Source organism: Dromiciops gliroides, chromosome 3 (genome assembly GCF_019393635.1).
Source record: "Dromiciops gliroides isolate mDroGli1 chromosome 3, mDroGli1.pri, whole genome shotgun sequence".
Lineage (NCBI taxonomy): Eukaryota > Metazoa > Chordata > Mammalia > Microbiotheria > Microbiotheriidae > Dromiciops > Dromiciops gliroides.
The window spans coordinates 153,058,311-153,078,318 of record NC_057863.1 but is presented as its reverse complement, the minus strand read 5'-3'; the positions used below and the strand labels follow the sequence as shown (position 1 = coordinate 153,078,318).

The 20,008-nt window shown below is 37.5% G+C and overlaps 2 pseudogenes; both read right to left on the bottom strand.

The window, feature by feature from the left end:
• Positions 1–1,908: 1,908 nt before the first annotated feature.
• On the bottom strand, positions 1,909–2,499 carry LOC122747268 (annotated as a pseudogene).
• Positions 2,500–4,499: 2,000 nt separating this feature from the next.
• On the bottom strand, positions 4,500–5,112 carry LOC122747266 (annotated as a pseudogene).
• Positions 5,113–20,008: the final 14,896 nt, after the last annotated feature.

Genomic DNA, 20,008 nt, shown 5'->3' with positions numbered 1-20,008 from the left:
GAAACTTAAATTCTATTACTCATCCAACTTTCCAATTGTGATTTAAAACAACCTTCCCAGCCATTCATCTCCACTTCATACTCCACATCTCCTCTACTGGAACTTTGGACTCCACAACTAAAACTGCCCTGGGCTCTGTTTGGTGAACTGTTACTTTATCTTGTACATATACAAGCCTCCATCTCACTTCCCCACTACCTCCATGACATGCTACTATGTCTTCTCCACTCTTGCCATCATCTCCACCTTCTCATCACCTGAACTGTGGCCATCTCCACTTTCTTATGTGGTTCTCCATCCTATCTCTCCTCCAGCTCCCCTTTAGGTGCTGTCTTCCCTAATAAAATGTAAGTTCCTTCAGGGCAGGCACTATCCTGATGGTTTGTATTTATGTCCCCAGGGCTTTATCTACCTATCAAATAAAAATGACACTAAGTTAAGTTGGGAGTTGTTTATGAACAAACCATAGTATACAGAACTTGTGACTAAAAGAAATCACACTCATCATAAAAAGTCAGGGAATGACCAGATACCTGGATTTCAATAGATATGAAAAGTATGACCAAGATGGGCTGGTAAATATTTAACAACTGGCTTGGGGGCAGGGAGGGGGAGATATATGCAAGACACACTTTTAAGTTTATTTTGCATTAACATTTTCTCTATCAAGTGTCTGAGGCCAGATTTGAACTCAGGTACTCCTGAATCCAGGGCTGGTGCTTTATCCACTGTGCCACCTAGTTGCCCTTCTTCTAAGACGTTTTTTAAAAATATATGACACGTTTCCTTAAAAACAAAAATTATTTTTAAAATGATTCAATTTTATTATAATGATTTGTATTATAGAATAACATAGTTTGGTTCTTCTCCTTTGGTATTTAGTAGACAGCATTTGCTGTCTAGAATTTACTCTGACCACATGAAATGTTTTTTGTTTTTAAGATATAAGAGTGAATCATGAATATAGGAAGGGCCGCTCTCCCCACCCCTCATTCCCCCCACCCCACCCCCCTCGCTATAGATGAGTGTTTTTGAAGATTTTCCTACAGAGGTAGGAAAAGGTACTTTTGCAGCCTAGGTGATGCAGTGAATAGAGTACTACAGGTTGAGTCTGAAGCCAAATTGTACCTCAAACATTTATTATCCTTATGACCCTAGGCAAGTCACTTGCCTTAGTTTCCTCATCTGCAAAATGGGGGTGATAATATCATCTACATCCCAGTGCTGTTGTTAGGATCAAGTGAGATAATATTTGTAAAGTGCTTTGTAAATCTCAAAGTGCTATGTATAGTGCTATTATTATTTCATTCATAGAATATGCTCAGCTCTTAGGGGAGTAGGATTATTATATTGTCTGATTACAATCAATAGGAATTTGGCACAAGCATCTGATTCTGTCACTAAACTGGCCAGCATAATTATAATGTGACAGAGTCAAACAGCTCTCTCTGGCCTCTCTTTCAGTGGCCAAATGAGATCAATCCCCAGTGTTCTAATCATCTATACAATAATCATGTCTTTTTGTGTGTGCAGGGTCTGGTGTAGGGAGCCCCACCAGGAGAAACTTTTTTTTTTGCAATGCTAAACAGCACCTTTTCTACAATTTATAGTCTTTTGTTTAATAATTCAATTTTATTTTATTTCCAATTCCAAATTCTCTTTTTCCTCCTCTCCCTCCCCTGCTCATTGAGAAGGTAAGAAAAACAAACAAAAACATGACAAATACATATAATCATACAAAACAAATTTCAGCATTACCAAAGACCTCCCCCGCCCAGGTCTCCCTCCCCCTCCCCCCCCAAAAAAAAGAAGTAAAAGAAAGAGGAAAAATGGCACCACGAGTCCATCATTTCACCATCTGGAGGTGGATAGCATGCTTCCTTGTTAGTCCTTTGGGACTGTGATTGGTCAATGCTTACAGTTTACAGTCTTATAACTGGGATTTAATTCAATTGCTTTGCTGCAGTCATTGATAGCAGCATCTTTCTTGTCCTGTTTCATCCTTGCAGCAGCTCAGTTTGAAAACAGAACCGATCTGTCTTTTTGATAGCAGGCAGGGCAAGTCTGAAGAGCTCAGCTGTAAGAACTTTCTGCTTCTACATATTCTCCTTTCTTAAACTGTTCATTTCCTTCTTCCTTTAGTCTTGTGCTCTCCTCTCTTCTTTTCTGTTTTTCTTCATCTGATATCTTTTTCCAAACTCAGTAGGTATTCTTCCTCTAGTTCTGAGGGATTCACATCATCATCCACATCATTGTCCTTTGATTCTTCCACACTTGAATCCTCCTTGTCTTCAAATGAGTCAATACAGTCACGAAAACGCTCATCTTCTCCCTGGTCCTGAACATCCTTTGGTACTTTGCTGTGAATATACTCATCTTTTAAACTAGACACCAAGGGGCTAGCACACTCTGATTCCTGGCATCAGTAACCTTTAAGCCACTGAACAAGTCCTCCGGAGGCTTAGAATCTTCTGCTTTCTCCCCCATGTTGACTTCCATGGGGGCATAAAGATAGGAACTCATTTGAGGAACAGATTCTGCTCTGTAGGTGTGTAATGCTCTGTGAGGAAAATGACTCCTGCTCAATAATTCTCTGGAACTCAGGGGCGGTGACGTGTCAAGGCTCATTTATTGTCATTCTGAAGAGAATGGGCCACCCTGTGTGCAGCTGGTGGGTCTTAACAAGTTGCCTGGGGACACTGAGAAGTTAAGTAATTTACCTAGAGTCACAAGTTGCTATTGTCAGAGGGGACTTCAGCACAGATCCTCGTGATTCCAGTGCTGTTTCTATCCCATAATTCCTCTCAGATATTAGCATGACCAAAGGGGGAAAATAATCCAGCAGGCTAGTCAGTGTGGTTGGACTATATGAATCTGTTCAGAATTGTAGTCTGTTGTCATAGCTGTGCAGCTGTGTAGTTGCTGGGCTCTTTCTGGAGCCCTTCCCCTGAATCACTAGAAACCTAAGAAATAGGATACAGCCAGTTACCATAGTCGACTTAAGCTCTTAAACAAAGTTTCAGAGATTCCAGCCCATGAGCACTTGGACAGCTCTCTACTATTGTATAGAGCTCTACTATTGCTCCTCTAGGGGGCAGCTAGTCACAGTGTCCTTGCTGAGGTTTTTAATGGCAGCTATAGTGTTGAACAGCCCTTTAATTTAATAATTGTCTTAGAAAATAACTTCTGGAGTTGCACTAAATAAGTATATGCTGCATCATCCTCTCAGCTGCTCTTATAACTGGTTGTGGGAAGGACATACACAGATTTACTAATGTTAAGGGCTAAAATTCTAGCTAAACTGTCTAAAATGTCTAATGAGTGGTCGCCAATAAATTATAAGCTTTAGCAAGAGTTAGGCTTTTAAGCATTTATTAAGGAAAATAAGAATTTGGTAAAGAGAGAGAGAAAGGCCTAGATTCCTATCTATTAAAGGGAGAGCACACTTCTAGCTCCACTCTCCACCAAAGTCTAAAGGAAAGAGCCCAAGACCAAGCGCCAGTCTCTTCCTTCCTCCTCCCACTAGCCCGCGTCACTTCCTTTTCCAAAGAAAAGACTCCTGGTCTTGCCCTCAAAGACCTTCGCTTCATGGGTGGAACTCTTCTACAGTAAGTCTCCAGCAGGTGGCGTCATTCCAATCATTACACTAACAATGCCTTGACTTAAAGTGAGCTCTCACACTTTCCAAGTAGTCCCTCTCAGATTGATGGAGTGTCTTGAAGTGTCTGATATATGGATAATAATAGCTGGTATTTATAACCATTTGATTATGAATGTTATGTTAATTTGATTGGGGCTTTTTATAATCTTCAGGTGTATATTCTGAAATATAGAATCTTAAAGCCAGAAGGTATGTTAGAAATCAGTGATTGACAGTATGGTATGGTGGATATAATGCTGGACATGGAATCAGGAAGAATTGGATTGCCTTAGACTCTAGCTGTATGATCCTGGAACTGAGTCTTTGGGACTCAGTTTCCTCATCTGTAAAATGAGCAGGTTGGATTTGAGATGTTCTCTGAGGTCCCTTCTGGCTCTAGATCTCTGATCCTGTTTTTTTAAGGAAGATGGAACACAAACTGCAATGTCTCCTCCTCCTTTTTCTTCTTCTCCTCCTCTTTCTTTTCTTGTTCTCCTCTTCCTCCTTCTGAAATACAGTTATTATGATCTGAACAAAAAAGGAATGGGAACAACAGTAAACAAGCAAGATTCATCACTGATTATGGTGATGCAACTATAGAAATTTTATATTTGAAACTTAAGGGGACACAATTGCAGTCCAAAACAGCTATATACACGAGTTCAAAATATGAATTATATTTTTAAACTGCCATATTCACCCCATCGATGAAGTCCATTCATCTCCTTCAGCATCCCAAAGATTAAGTACATTTTCTCCTCTGCTATATAATAAAGTGGCAACCATGCTATATCATGGACATCACAGGACAGTTGGCTATAAAACTAAACCTGTGATGCTGGGCTCCAGCTTCATTCCCTTACAGGTTATCATCTTCATCAGAGAGTGCAGTTCTCTGAGCAATCTCTAAGACCTACTCATACGGTGTTGCCAGTGCAGGGTCCATGACAACTTCTGGAGGTGCAAGAGTAGACATGGCAACAAACTCCAAATTAGGGTCTCTAATAAGTTTTCTAGCGAGTCAAAGGGTGGGCTTCTCAAAGTTGTAGTTACTTTTGGCTGAAATGTTATAGTACTGGAGAATCTTCTTCCTAGAGAAGATTAGTGATTTTTCCTTGACTTTTCTGTCCTTAATATCCATTTTGTTGCCATATAACAGTATATGGATATTTCCATATACTTGTAACAGATCTCTATTCCAGTTAGGTACACTTTTGTAAGTAACTCAATATTATATTAAACATTTTACAGACACATTGAGCTTGAATGTAATAACTATCTCTCAGCCCATCAAATTTCTCATGGCTGACTGTATCCCATACATCAATCAAGTGACATTTTACAAATGTGTTTTTTCCTGTACCTCTATCACCAACTAATGTAAGTTTGAATTGTACTTGGGGTTCTTCCTGGGTGGCTGTTGTGATGGTTCCTCCAGAAGTGTCTCTGTCTCTACCACACAAAATGATCATAACCCCCAATTTCCTTTCATATATGCCTTTTTTTTTCTTGCGGGGCAATGGGAATTAAGTGATTTCCCTGGGGTCACACAGCTAGTATCAAGTTTCTGAGGCTGGATTTCAACTCAGGTACTCCTGAATCCAGGGCTGGTGCTTTATCCACTGTGCCACCTAACTGCCCCCCTTTCATATATTCCAATCATGTCTCTAATAAATACCGGCTGTATGACCATGTACAAATCACTTAAATTCCTGTTGTTCCAGGCAATGCTCTAGGACTGTAAGTTACAGATGAATTGCCAAGTTTCATTGCTTGAGGGACTTAACAAGTAAAAAAGTTCTGTACATGAAAATAATGAAATAATAAGTCTGAAGTACACCCATCCCCCGCACACACATACAAAAAGATCACTCTATAGGATAGAGGGGAATATATGCAAAATGAGTAAAATGACAACTAACATTTTTATAGCACCTTACAAACATTATTTCACTTCATACTCATAACAACCCTAGGTGGTAGGTATTTCAGGGATTATTTTCACCTCTTTCCAAATGAGGAAAAGGAAACTCAGAGAATTTAAGTAACTTGCTTACAGTCATACAGCAAGTAAGCGTCAGAGGCAGGATTCAAAGCCTGATCTTTCCTACTATAATATGCTGATACTGGAAAGATGGTTGTTGTTGTTGTTGTTGTTGTTTGTCCTTCATTTTTGAAGAGGATCATGACATTGGGAAGTGATGTCATGACAAGTAGTGCATTGGATTTAAATAAGGAAAGACTGAGCAGAGTCACCAGACTCATTCTCTCCTCTGGAGACATCTGAGTCCAGTGGCAAAATATACATCAGAACCACTGGAGATGGCCCTGGATGATAGATATAGCACAGATTACCACACTAATTCTAAAAACAACCCTTGAATGTATATGTGTCTACTATAAAGGAAAGGATAACATAATTTGCTATGGATTGATATATTTGCTTTTTTCCACAGGAGGCATAAATACCAAAAATTCCTACAACTTTGAGGAATGTGGATACCATATCAAATAACAAATACGAGAAAGACAACAGCTTTATTCTACAGTATCCATAGTTGGTGAGAAGTTCATTAACATCTACAAAGTAACTAATAAGATTTTTTATATGAACATTTGAAGTATATCTGTACCACCATCTAGATTCCTTAATTATAGTGTTCAAAGGAGTAAATATTAAGGTGCTATAACTGTCTCCCAAAAATTTGCTTTGGGGATAAAATTTTAATACTTGGTCTTAGTCCCAAGGCAATTGGTGTTTGTATATGTGTGTGTGTGTGTGTGTGTGTGTATGTGCATTAAAAAAAATAAGATGAAATTAATCCTAACACTTCTAATTATGTAAGGAAGAGGCGGGAAAATGTATGCTTTACTTAATGTGAAAAAAGAAAAGCTTACAGATAACTATATGACCTAAGTGCCATAGAAACCCTTCTTTTCCCCAGTTGGAATTATTAAACTTAATTAAATTCAAAATGTACCTGTAATTTTGACTATTTCCATAAACTTTTACTGATATTTTAAAACTCAAATGCAAGAATTCAGGAGGAACAATGTCCTAGATAGGGGAGGAGAGTGGGAATGAGAAAGACACCAGAGCAGTGAGTCATCAGTATAATGTTATTCATTTAATCAAAATTCTAGCTTATGTTATATTTGTCTGTGTACAGTATTTTATCTTTAGCTAAAACTGCTCTAACTTGACCTATTAAATGTTACTGAATACAAAAAATGAAAAAGGGATGGACAACAACATGGGTTATTATGATATTCTGTGCTACTTTAACTGATACAAAGAAATTGCCTCAGCCAGAGACTTTTTCTTCCTGCAAAAAAGAGAGTTATGCTAGTCAAGGCCAACACCATTTTAGAATATAAATTTACTTGCAAAACTTTGTGGAGAGTTATAAGCAATGTAGTTTTTTGTAATATTATAAGCAATTTTTCTCATAAAAAAGCGATATTAGTAAATAACTCATAATAACTCCAAATAATTAAAAAGAAATAAAAATTAAAATAAGTCTGAGATCTTACTTCAAATATCTCAAATTGGCAAATGTACTAAAATATGGAAATAGTTAATGTTGGAGGGGCCAGGCAGGCACATGGATATACTATTGGTGGAACTGTGAATTGGTCCAATAATTCTGATAAACTTTTAAATTGTGTGAAAAAAAATTGCCAAACTATTCATACTTTTTGATGCGGCAATCTTACTACTAAAAACATACTTGCACTACCTCCTGTAAAGGGTTGCTATGGGAAAAGGGTTTTGTGAATCATAAAGTGATCTTTGTATTTATAGAGGTAACGCTGGCCTCTCTTCTTGTTGTTGATCCTTCATTTTTGAAGAGGACCAATGACATCATTGTGTCACTTGTGTGTGAATTGGATTTAAGTGAGGCAGAGTTTCACAAAGTCATCAGCTTCACTCTTTCACAGTTGTTGAAACCCAGTGGCAGGAAAAAGTCAAGATGACTGGTTATGTACCAGGATGCAATGGATGATTTTGGCATCTTCCATGTCTGACCAAGCACTAAGTACTCCACAGCAACTGTTTCCTTCATAGCTATTGGAAAGAATTGTTCTCATCCACCCATTCTGCCTGGGGATGTTTTCACATGCTTTGGGTAGACATCCCCCTAATTCACTGTCGGATTTGAAGCCTGTTGGTTACCCTCAATCTAGTTTAGCCCATCTGCTGAGATGGTTTTGCCAGGTTGTGGCTGTGTACATGCTACAGCTTCTTGGAGCCACAGGTGACAGTTGGGTGACAGGTGAACATCCAAAGTAGATGAGCAGGGGAAGCTAGGTGGCACAGTGGATAAAGCACCAGCCCTGGATTCAGGAGGACCTGGGTTCAAATCCAGCCTCAGACACTTGACACTTATTAGCTGTGTGACCCTGGGCAAGTCACTTAACCCTCTGCCCCGCAAAAAAAAAAAAATAAATGAGTAGCCCTGAAAAGGGCTCAGTAAACCCTCAACCTGATTTGTTAGTACTCTCTAAATACCCCACATACCCCTGGCTTCTCTAAGCATATGCCAATAGAACATGAACTCTGGACGTTCCTATCAGTTTGGGAAGGAGAAGTACCATTATATATTTGAAAGAGTCCTGTCTGGGGATGAGGTTAGAGAATATGGGTTCAAATCCCATCATTGCCACTTTCTACATGTGCAAATAGCCACTTATTTCATTTTCATTTTTCATTTCATAAATTTTGTTAGCACAGAATTGGGCAAAATAGTTTCTAATAATTTTCTATGGGTCTATCAAATGCTAAACTTTTGTATACATTTGGTTGGATTTTGGTGTATCTATTCTATTCCATTAATCTATCTCTTCATTTTTTTGTCCAGTAGCAGAATTGTTTATAGTAATTGCTTTGTAATATGTCTAGTGATAGACTAAATTTAATCATCATTTTAATTATTTTAATAATATTTATTTATTTGTGTTATTCTGAAGAAGGCAATAGTTAAAATACACTTGATTTAAAAAGGTAAAGAAACTACATTATGCTCAAAATACCACAAATAATGAATTAATATCAACCCTTAATATATATGTACCAAATGACAAAACATTTAATGCTTAATTATAGGAAGAAATAGACAGCAAAGTTATAACATTTGGGGATCATATTATACTCCTTTCAGATACAGACAAATCTATCCAAAAACATAAACAAGAAAGAAGTACCTGAATAGGATTTTAGAAAAGTTAGATATGATAGATCTGAAAGTTACTGAATGGAAATAAAAATAATATACATATTTTTCAGATGTTCTAAGGCAGAAAACCTTACAAAACCATAAAATCCAGAAATATCAACATATATTTATTGACCAAATAAGTAAAAATTATATTTAACAACAGATCTTTGAATAAAGCATTAAAATTGATTAGAGAATAAATAATTTAATCCTAAAGGATTGGTGGGTTAAAGAAGCATTTCATAGAAATAATAATTTCATCAAAGAAAATGAGAATACTAAAAATACATTAAAAAAAAACTTTTCAAATGCAGCCAATGCAGTACTTAAGGGAAAATGTACACCCCAAAACATTTTAAACAGCAAAAGAGAAAAAGAACAAATCAATGAATTGGGCATACAACTAAAAAACCCCCCACTAAATTAAACTAAATTGCCCAATGAATCAGGCTAGCAACTAAAAAAATAAAAACATTAAAACACTATAAATCAACACCAAAATAGATATTCTTATAATCAAAGAAGAGAGTAACAAAATTAAAAAGAAAAAGTCATTAAATTGATAAATAAAACTAGAAGCTTTCAAAGAAAAAATGGTCTGGTTGAAATACAGAGGAAAAACATTTTTATTTTTAAAAATTAAAATGGGGAAATCATAGAAAATGGAGAATAAATAAAGCAAATTATTAAAAAATATTTTGCCCCTTTAAAGGCCAATAGAACTTGATCCAGCATTATATGCAGTAGAAGTAAGCTTTCCTCTAGTATAAGGAATAAGATCAAGGGTAAAACAAGAATGTCCATTATTACCACTATTATTTGATATGGTGTTAAAAATTATAGCTATAGGGGCAGCTAGGTGGCACAGTGGATAAAGCACCAGCCTTGGATTCAGGAGAACCTGAGTTCAAATCTGGCCTCAGATACTTGACACTCACTAGCTGTGTGACCCTGGGCAGGTCACGTAACACCATTTGCCCCGCAAAAAAAACCAAACCAAAACAAACAAACAAAAAAAACCCATCTACTACAAAAAAAAAAAAAACCACACACACACAAAAAAAGATAGCTATAGCAGTGAGACAAGAAAAAGAAATTAAGAGAAGACGCATAGACAAAGAGAAAAGAAAATATCCCTTTTTGCAGATGGTATGATTGTCTACATAAAGAACCCCTGAGTCAACTAAAAAATAATGTAAATCATTAATAATGACTTATTACTGAGTGTAGATTGTGATAGCAATATCATTGTTTTGGTATAGCCTTATGGGTGATTAATTTCTTCCCTATTGTGTAGGTTTATGTGTCCTTCACAGTGTCAGGAACTTCATGCTTTGGCTCAGAACAAGTTTGCTTCCTGTCCACCTTCTTTAGAAAGCTAGATCCCCTTGTAGATCTGGTTTATGAACCACTGGAGATGGGAGAGCTTAGTTCTAAGATTCCTAAGACAGAGGGAACTTAGAATCCCACCTTTATTTAAGAATAGGAGAGAGCAGAACGTAGGAGCCACCTGCCATCCAGATAAAACTCCTGGGAAGGAACTCTGAGGTCTTGTGGCTGCTAGTGAGATTAGGTCCAAATGATAGCTTAGTATTGAGCTTCACTGAAGGAATGAACCAGCCATTAACAATGGGCTAGTGAATGTGGTTCAGCTAAATGAAATGGAACAGAGATAAATGGGTCAGGGCAAAACAATAGGAACCCCTAGACAAGAAATGATTTAGCCTAATCCAAAGTCAGTAGAGACATATCTGAAGCAATAGTTAGCAATCTTTGGGGCCAGTTAGAGAATGCCATCCTCAACCAGGGGGCCCATACCTAGAAAGATTAGCTGAGAAGCAGGTTTTGGGAGGGGCTGAAAAATCCCACCAGACCTGGGAATAGTGCCAATCCAAACACACCTCTGGCTAGAATCTGAATAGTTTGATGTAACATCAACCATCTCACCTGAAGCAGGGTTCAGAGAAGGAAGAGGAATTAAAGGAGAAAAAAATCCAGGTGCCCTGCATTAGTCAGGTTAATAATCTATGACTAAATTTTATTTGCCAGATTGATATCTCTGCTCTGGAAACTCATCTAGGTCTATATGGTTTTTTCCTTTTCCTTAGTTTTCTAGTGAAAATTCCAGCTTTGTTTTGGCTGTGTTTTGTGGGGAAATTATTTTTCATACCTGGATCAGGATAAATTGGGGGAACTATTTACTCTTGGTGGTCAGGTGCAATGTTGCCAATTATTGAATCCATATGAGACACTATGGAATAACTGGTGGAGCTGACAGGGAAGACAGAGAACTCAGAATGGAACAATCATGTTTGTTGTTTCCTTCTGGCCTGGGTTATTGCCTTAAAACTTCAAATTTGCAAGCATCACTAGGAAAAAAAATGTTTTAAAAAATATCTAGAATAGACAATTCTTTTGAGGCTTCATAAAGACTGTTGAAAAAAGGAACATTTTCTTGTTAATAATCAGGCAGTAGACAAATATTAAGCTTATGATTTTCTAAAAATGTTAAAGGAAATTGTTATATTATTTTCCATTTGCGGTGTGTATAGTATATACAGAATGTATAGCAGGATCTTCATATAATAGAAACTAACAGTGATATAGCATTTTAAGGGTATATAAAACCTATTTTATATACATACATATGTACACACATGTATGTATATATGCCCATGTGTATTATATTATACACAATAATTATATTATGTCTAATTTAGTATACTATATATTATAATATCCCATAAAACTCTCATATATATGTATGTATGAATGTCTGTATGTATGTCTGTATGTATCAGAACCCCTTTAACAGCTGGGCCCTCAAAAGCTTCCTCAGGCTTGAAAAATGTTGTGGATCAGCATCCACTTGAAACCATAGCTCAGGAGCCCCATCTGATGTGTTTCTTTTACCAGTCAAAGGACAGAGTAGTTCAAAGCAGAAGAATTTAAACAACATGGCAAAATAAGTGACAAAATTCCTCCATACATATAGGGTAGACTCTACCCCAAGTTACTAAGTGAAAGAGGAGACCATAGAAGCAAATGCAGGTGAGAACACACATGGAAGGGTATATGTATAAGGACCACATATAGCCAGGAAATACATGTGACTGGGAAACATGTATGGCCAAGGCAACTCATACTCAAAAATCGCATCCCTGCTGGAAACCTTCACCTCAATTGTTGCTGTTTGTTCTACTACAGATCTGCTGTTCTCTGGTAATAGCAAGCTGCTTTCTCCACTGATCTGGAATCCTCTGATGTTCTGTGCTGTCAACTATTCTCTCCAAGTATCTCCACAAGATTATTTTTGCTGTCGTCTCAGTATTATTTCTGAATTTCAGCTCCACCTACTGGGGTCTCAGCTCTTTTACTTCATTGTGCCAGGGCTATTTTAAGTCTTTTGTGATTCTAGACCCCAGCTAGTTAGAGAAGCTTTTAAGTATTTGTCTTTCGAATTGAACTCCTCTGCGGCAGCTTGGACTTTGTCTAAACTCTTATTTGAGTTATGACCAGAATTTCTTTTACCTCTTTTCCTTGGTTGCCATCCTGGCTCACTGAAAATCAGCAAATCATCTGAGTCATTTAACTTGGCAAAACCGCAAAGGAAATGAGTGGAGCAGTGTTGAGGCGATTCCTTTTAATTTCTCTTATGCCCCTTTTGTAGCTTTAGTTTATGCAAATCACCTAGAAAGCGAGATAAGAATTTACTTACTCCCACCTCTCCCAGCAACTGAATTTCTGTACTTCTTATATATACCACCTCCTTTGAGCCCCATAATCACCCTGTGAAGGTGATGAATTTCATCTTTTCTCAAGAATTTAGGTGTAAAAATTGTTATTCCTTCTTTAACCACCCCCCCCCCCAATATATTTAAGATCTTACTTCCTTTATATCAAGGACTTAGATTCTCAGAAGGGTCAGATGACCAAAAATAACCCAGTATAAAACCATGTTTCAATCAAGAAGGATCTTTCTACAGAACAATATTGATGTATGGGTATGAGGAAAAGGTACTGAGAAATCTGACCTTTGGAAATAGCAATTTGCTTTTATCTGTTTATTTCTTAAACTTTTACATGTAAACCAAATATTATTTCTCCATAACCAACATATCATTATCCAAGACAATGCCAAAAGACTCATGATGGAAAATGCTCTCCACATCCAGAAAAAGAACTATGGAGTATGAATACAGATGGAAGCATACAATTTTCACTTTCTTTTGTTGTTTTGTTGTTTCTTCTTTCTTGTGGTTTCCCCCTTTTGTTCCGATTTTCTCTCACAACATGATTAATGTGGAAATATGTTCAATATGACTGTACTGTATAACCTATATCAGATTGTTTGCTGCCTTGGGGAGGGGGAAGGGAAAGGAGGTAGGGAGAAAAAATTGGAATTCAAAATCTTACAAAAATGAATGTTGAGAACTTCACATATAATTGGGAAAAAGTAAAATAAAATACTATTAAAAAGCAAATATAAGCAAAAGAGAAAAAACTGACTTTTGCCTCATTTGATATAATCTTGATGGTGGCTGTTTATATAATATTAATAAAATCTTTCATTAAAGTCCTACACTTATACTTCATGGTGGTATAAAGGGGAATCTAGGCTTTGAAATGCTAGACCAATGAATCTTCAGGAAACTTTTTTGTTTTTTTTTGCAGGGCAATGAGGATTAAGTGACTTGCCCAAGGTCACACAGCTAGTAAGTATCAAGTGTCTGAGGTTGGATTTGAACTCAGATTCTCCTGATTCCAGGGCCAGTGCTTTATCCACTGCACCACCTAACTGCCACCACCACCCCCCCCCCCTCCGCTGACCACTGAATCTGAAGATCTAGTTTCAGCACACTTAATTTCCTCCCTCTGGATATCTTTACTGGCTGTCCCCTATGCCTAGAACTCTCTATCCTCATCTCTGCTCAAGTCCTACCTCCTGCAAGAAATCTTTCCCACTTCACCTTCAGCTCAGTGCCTTCCCTCTGATATCATCTCCAATTTATCTTGTATATCTCTTGTTTGTACATAGTTCTTTGCATCTTGTCTCCTCCATTAGACTGTGAACTCCTTGAAAGCAGAGATTGTTTTTACCTCTGTATCTCTAGTACTTTGCACAGTTCCTGGCATTTAGTAGCCACTTAATAAATACTTCTTGATTTTACTTGGCTAGTGATCAATATAGTTAAGTTTGGAGACTGGAGAAGCTCATTTCCAGTGTGGTCACAGGGTGAATGGGGGTTGTTTTTTCATAAAGCCACTCATGAAGGCACAGAGAAGATACCACACGAGTCAGTGGAGAGAGAATCCACTGATAAAATCACCCTCCAATAAACTGTAATCATTTCACAAAGAAACATAAAGGTTCCAACAATATATGACCTCAGATTTCAATTTTATAGAGACCAACAAAAAATAATTTATAACTTGTAAGAATGTTAGGAAAACTAGGAACATAAGATTAGTTTTACTTCTGTTGAATCTACTCAAACATACGGGGAGAAAAGGAAATGTCTGAGAACAAAAGAAAACAGGAAGACAAAGTCCTTTAGTGGTTCTGGAGTCACAAGAATTGCTTTCACTTACTGGATTGGATACTTTCTAGCCAAGTGATACTTTTGGTTAAATCACTTAACCTTTTTGAAACTTAGTTTCATAATTTTTTAAATGGTTCCAACAACATTTGCCCTAACTTACCAGGTTTTTAGGACAGCTACAAAATGCTATGTGAGTTATTATTACACATGGCAAGTTAAAAGTTGTCTTTACAACACACACACACACATACACACACACACAAATAGAGTTGATTGCCTAGCTAGTTTATCACTGATTAGTATAGCTGGTACCACAGATAGAGCACCAGACATGAAGTCAGAATAGACCTGAATTCAAATCCAGTCTCAGACACTTACTAGCTAAGTGACCCTGGGTGAGTCATTTAGTCCCTATTTGCCTCAGTCTCCTCATATGTAAGTAAAATGGGGATAATAATAGCTCCCATTTCCCAGGGTTGTTATGAGGATCAAATGAGATAATTGTAAAGCTATTAGCATAGTGCCTGGCACATAGTAAGTACTATATAAATATTAGTTATTATTCTCTGTTTCTGTTCAAGACAAAATATTCTCTTCCATGAGAAATCACATTATCCTGAATGTTTATTTTGACAACTGATAAAGTGGGGGATAGGTTGGGAGGAGTGATTTCCTTTATAAGGGCATGGCCTCTCCTTAGCGTCAGGGGCACAAAGCACCCTGTAAGACACCTTATGTGTCAAAAGACTTGAGCATACCCAGTTTCCCTTCAATTAGAGCAACTTTTTGTTGTGGGGTGTGTGTGTGTGTGTGAGTGTGAGTGTGTGTGTGTGTGTGTGTGTGTGAATTCAAGATCTGATACATTTTTGGAGGATAGTTCATAGGTGCAATTAGGCAAGTGGTATTTCTTTTGTGAATATTATACTTATTATACTACATATGATGGTTAAATAAAATTTACATTAAAATTATTTATAAATTTTCTTTTATCTGCAATGACATCCCACTTGCTACATATCATTATTAAGCACACTCTTTGATAACCCTGAGCTAAAAAGAGAACAAATTTCTTATGATTTTGTTAAGTTAGCTAATATAACTAAGGGACTGGCCAATGAAAACCCAGTTCTTGTAGTATACTTGGATTTGTCCTTTCTGGTGGGTTATCCATAGGATGCTCAATATTCTTTACTTGTTGTTGATCCATTAGGTAGAATTTTGTGGAACCAGTTTCTGTCTATTAGCAACCAAGGAGTTAGTACTATGTGATGATGAAAAACTCTCTGACTTCAGAACTGGAAAACTTTGCAATAAAGCTGAATTTCCCTACAAAAGGTTCTAGCAGATGATGCCTCTCTCTCTCTCTCTCTCTCTCTCTCTCTCTCTCTCTCTCTCTCTCTCTCTCTCTCTCTCTCTCTCTCTCTCTCCTGGTGGCTTTCAAATGAGGAATAATATTGTGAGCCTACTCCACTCTGGATGAGGTAGTGACAAAATCAAGCTTTGTTCTCCTACCCAGCTGCCATATGTTTGTGAATACATGGCCCTCTGTTTCTTTTGTGTTTATTCTTTCTTGATCTTGAGTATCTGAGATAGAATTGACTAGCTTATTGGTCAACTTAAATTTAGATGTTTATTATTAGAATCAGGCATTTCATGTCCAATATACATTTTCACAAAGGAGAATTTTCATGGAAGCAGTAATTACATAATCATAAGTTATTAGAGTTTTGTGAAAATATCAAAACATAGACAGGCATAAATAGAAACTTAATTCCAGTTTTAAAAAATTTATTAGTTAGGGAATCAAGTATAAAAGAGATGACCAAGAATCTCACTAAAGCTAAAGCACCTCACCAAAAGAAAATGGTAACATACTTTGAATTTTAAAACTTCCTTCATTTGATGTAATAGCTTTGTTGGGGTACAGACTATAGCAGTGTTGGTAACTAAAACACTTAAATGCAATTATACAAAATGTTACGTTGTCTTTCCTGTATTCCACTCATTGCCTAAACTGCCACCAAAGGGACTTCCCTATTAACCTATCTCTCCAAAGAAAACCTTCTTGGAGAGTGTTTTTAAATAGGGAAAATAAATGTATTTCAGAAGACTAGAGTTGGGGAGAGGGAGTTAAAAAAAAAGAAAATATAGTGAAAATAATGATGTGTGCATATTCTTATTTAGATTAAAAAGAGAAATAAAGAGGGGTTGAAAATGAGAGGGATATCTTAATAAATGGGTTTCTATTTGTAGGGCAAAGCTTTCTAGCAGCTTAATTTCTTATAGACTCTATGCCTATAATTCCAATAGATACCCAGGTAGACAGTGGTGCCTGTAGGCCAACATTTAACAGATAAACTTAGGCATATATAACTGGACCACATGTATAAAACTTTTGTCTCATGTAATTTTTATTTACGAGTTCTTGAAATATAGATCTAGAAAGACAGGCTTTGACAAAGCCCACTGGAGCTACTTGACTATGCATGCCTTTAAATGAAATCACTCTGGCTCTCTCTGATTGACTATTTTTTTTTGAGGCAATTGGGTTTAAGTGACTTGCTCAGGGTCACACAGCTAGTACGTGTTAAGTGTCTGAGGTCGGATTTGAACTCAGGTACTCCTAACTCCAGGGCAGGTGCTCTATCCACTGCACTACTTAGCTGTTCTCTGATTGACTATTAATAAGTTCCAACCCAAACCTCACTTGCTCATTGTTTGGGTTTTGATGGCTCAGAGTGAGTGTAAATAGCAAATATTTCTGTTCTGGCCAAAAACTCCAAGGGTCTTCCCCTCCCAGATTCTTTTGAGAAGGCAAACTAGGTCATCTTTTGCCTCCATTCTTACTTAGCCTTTAACTACTGAATAAGTGTTGCCTCAGACAAATTTGGACTTAACTTTAAAAGGTCAAGGTCTCCCACTGCAACTGGGGCCATCTCTAGTCATTCTCATCTATGTTTTCCCACTGGACTCAGATGACTCTGGAGGAGAGAGTGAGCCTGATGACTTTGCACAGGTCACTTAAATCCAATTCACTTACAAGTCAAGACATCATATTCCTTATGTCATTGGTCCTCTTCGAGAACAAAGGAAAACAACAACAACAAATCTATTGGAGAGAAGCAAAAGTGCTACACTAAATCCAAAGGAAAAGATGGCTCTCGAAAGGAGAGATTCATGAAAGAGACAACAATTAAGTTGGGCTTTAAAGGATGAATAATATTCAAAGGCAAAGGGATGTAATGTAATGGATAGAACATTAGCCTTGGATTCAGGAAGTCCTAAATTCTAAATCTGCTTCAGATTCTTACTGGTTGTGGGGCCCAGGGAAAATCACTTAACCTTTCAGCCTTAGTTTCCTCTTTTATAAAATGGATAATAGTAGCACCTACCTTGCATAGTTCTTGTGAGGATAAAATGAGATTTCATATAAATATATATTTATATGTATATGTATATCTATAAATGTGTAAGCACACACATATGTGTATGTGCATATATGTGCATACATGTGCATACATACATGTGTATATGCATATATGTCTATGTATGTACATACACATATATAGAAAGCACTACATATATACTAGGTATTATTATTATAGTTACAAGCAGCAACATGAACAAAGTAATGAAGATCATGAGGTATTTTTAGAGAGCTTCAGTTTGACTAGACTTTACACTAAACTGCCTATAGACTCCAGTCATTAGAGCAAAAGAAGTGGGGAATGGGGCAGCTAGGTGGTGCAGTGGATAGAGCACCAGCCCTGGATTCAGGAGGACCTGAGTTCAAATCTGGCCTCAGACCATTGACACTTACTAGCTGTGTGACCCTGGGCAAGTCACTTAACCCCAATTGCCTCACCAAAAAAAAAAAAACAAGTGGGGAGATAATGTTAGAAACATAGGGTGGCATCAGATTTTAGAGAGCCTTGAATGTCCTGCAAAGGGACTTTTCTTGGTGTTCTACAAGGAGCTACTAGAGATTTCTGAGAGTTAAGATCTATACATTACTCAATATGAAGTTCTGGACTTGGAGTTAGAAAGAACTGAGTTCAAATCCTACCTGAGACATATAATCAACTGTGTGACTCTAGGCAAGTCCCTTAACCTCGGTCCCCTTCAGTTTTCTCATCTGCAAAATGGGAACAATAATAGCACCTATCTCCCAGTTTTGTTGTGAGGCTAAAATGAGATCTCAACGTGTGAAAATCTTAATGTGCAACATTAAGTATTTTTGTTATCACTCCAAGAATGTAATTTTGTTAGAGTGATCCCTTAACTGACATAAACATTGAGAATTGCTTTGGCCAAACAACTTATCACCCTGTGGCCAATCTGGTGATGAATCTCTGAACTTTTCTAGGCTTGTCCTTGGACAGCATACATGAACCATATCAAAGCCTTTCCAGCCTGATAGTACTTGCTGAAGCCTGTGCCGTCCTGGTATAGCCTTTGAGACCCCAGGGCCACTTTTAAAAACTACCTTTGAGGAGACATTCACTTGAGCAGAGGAATTCTACTCCTAAGAAAGATTATTGTTAGGCAGTAAGGCAAATAATAATTATTACTCGCATAATAATATCACCTAAAGGTTTACAAAGCCTTTTTTCCTCACTTGCGAGATAGGTAGGACAAGTGTCATGATTCCCTTTGTAAGAATGAAATACTAATGCTCTGAGAGGTAGTGACTTGCCCCCAGGTCACACAGATAGTGTGGAGGCAGAGCTCACACTTAGGTCTTCAAAGCCTCTTTGCCCTATTTATTCCAGTAGGGCTTGCTACCTTCATTTGTTTCACTTTGTCCAGATATCCGAGACAAAAGCCTTTTTCTTTGCTCTACTGCTAGTTCTAAATATTTTAAATACATCTATGCTAGGGTTTCTGCTATTTGAGGGAACTGGAAATCTTCAATAGGGAGACTTACCTTTTCATACCTAATCCCATTGTGGGCTCTCCCTAACCTTTATACCCTGGTCTATCTTTACTGTGTCTATCGGGGAAACCACAAGGAGCCAGGCTTATCTATTTAGACCTAGTCCTGGAGATCTTCTGGTTTGTAATCTTAGCTCTGCTGGCTTGCATGCTGCTTTGCCACCTATTCCCAGGGTTTCTTTCTCCCTCCTTCATAATAAGGGGGATCCTTAGGATTGTTACTCTTTTTTTGGTGAGGCAATTGGGGTTAAGTGACTTGTCCAGGGTCACACAGTTAGTAAGTGTCAAGTGTCTGAGGTCTGATTTGAACTCAGGTCCTCCTGACTCCAGGGCCGGTGCTCTATCCACTGCACCACCTAGCTGCCCAAGGATTGTTACTCTTGTTTAGCAGCTACTATGCTTCAGCATTTGACAGACTAGCTCCTGCCCTCACTATCAAAAAACATTTTTAATTGAATACTCTTTAGATATAGCTACATAGTGCAATAGGGCCTGGGAGGTCTATTTGAATGCCCTTGGAGATGATGCGGAGAAGTCATAGAATGTCTAAGCTAGAGGGGACATCATCTCAAAGAAGTGTAGAATGTTTGAATTGGGAGGAGCCTTAGGAATCAACAATTCCAAACCCCTCATCTTCATGGTGAAGAAACTGAAGCCCAGAGCCGGAAGGT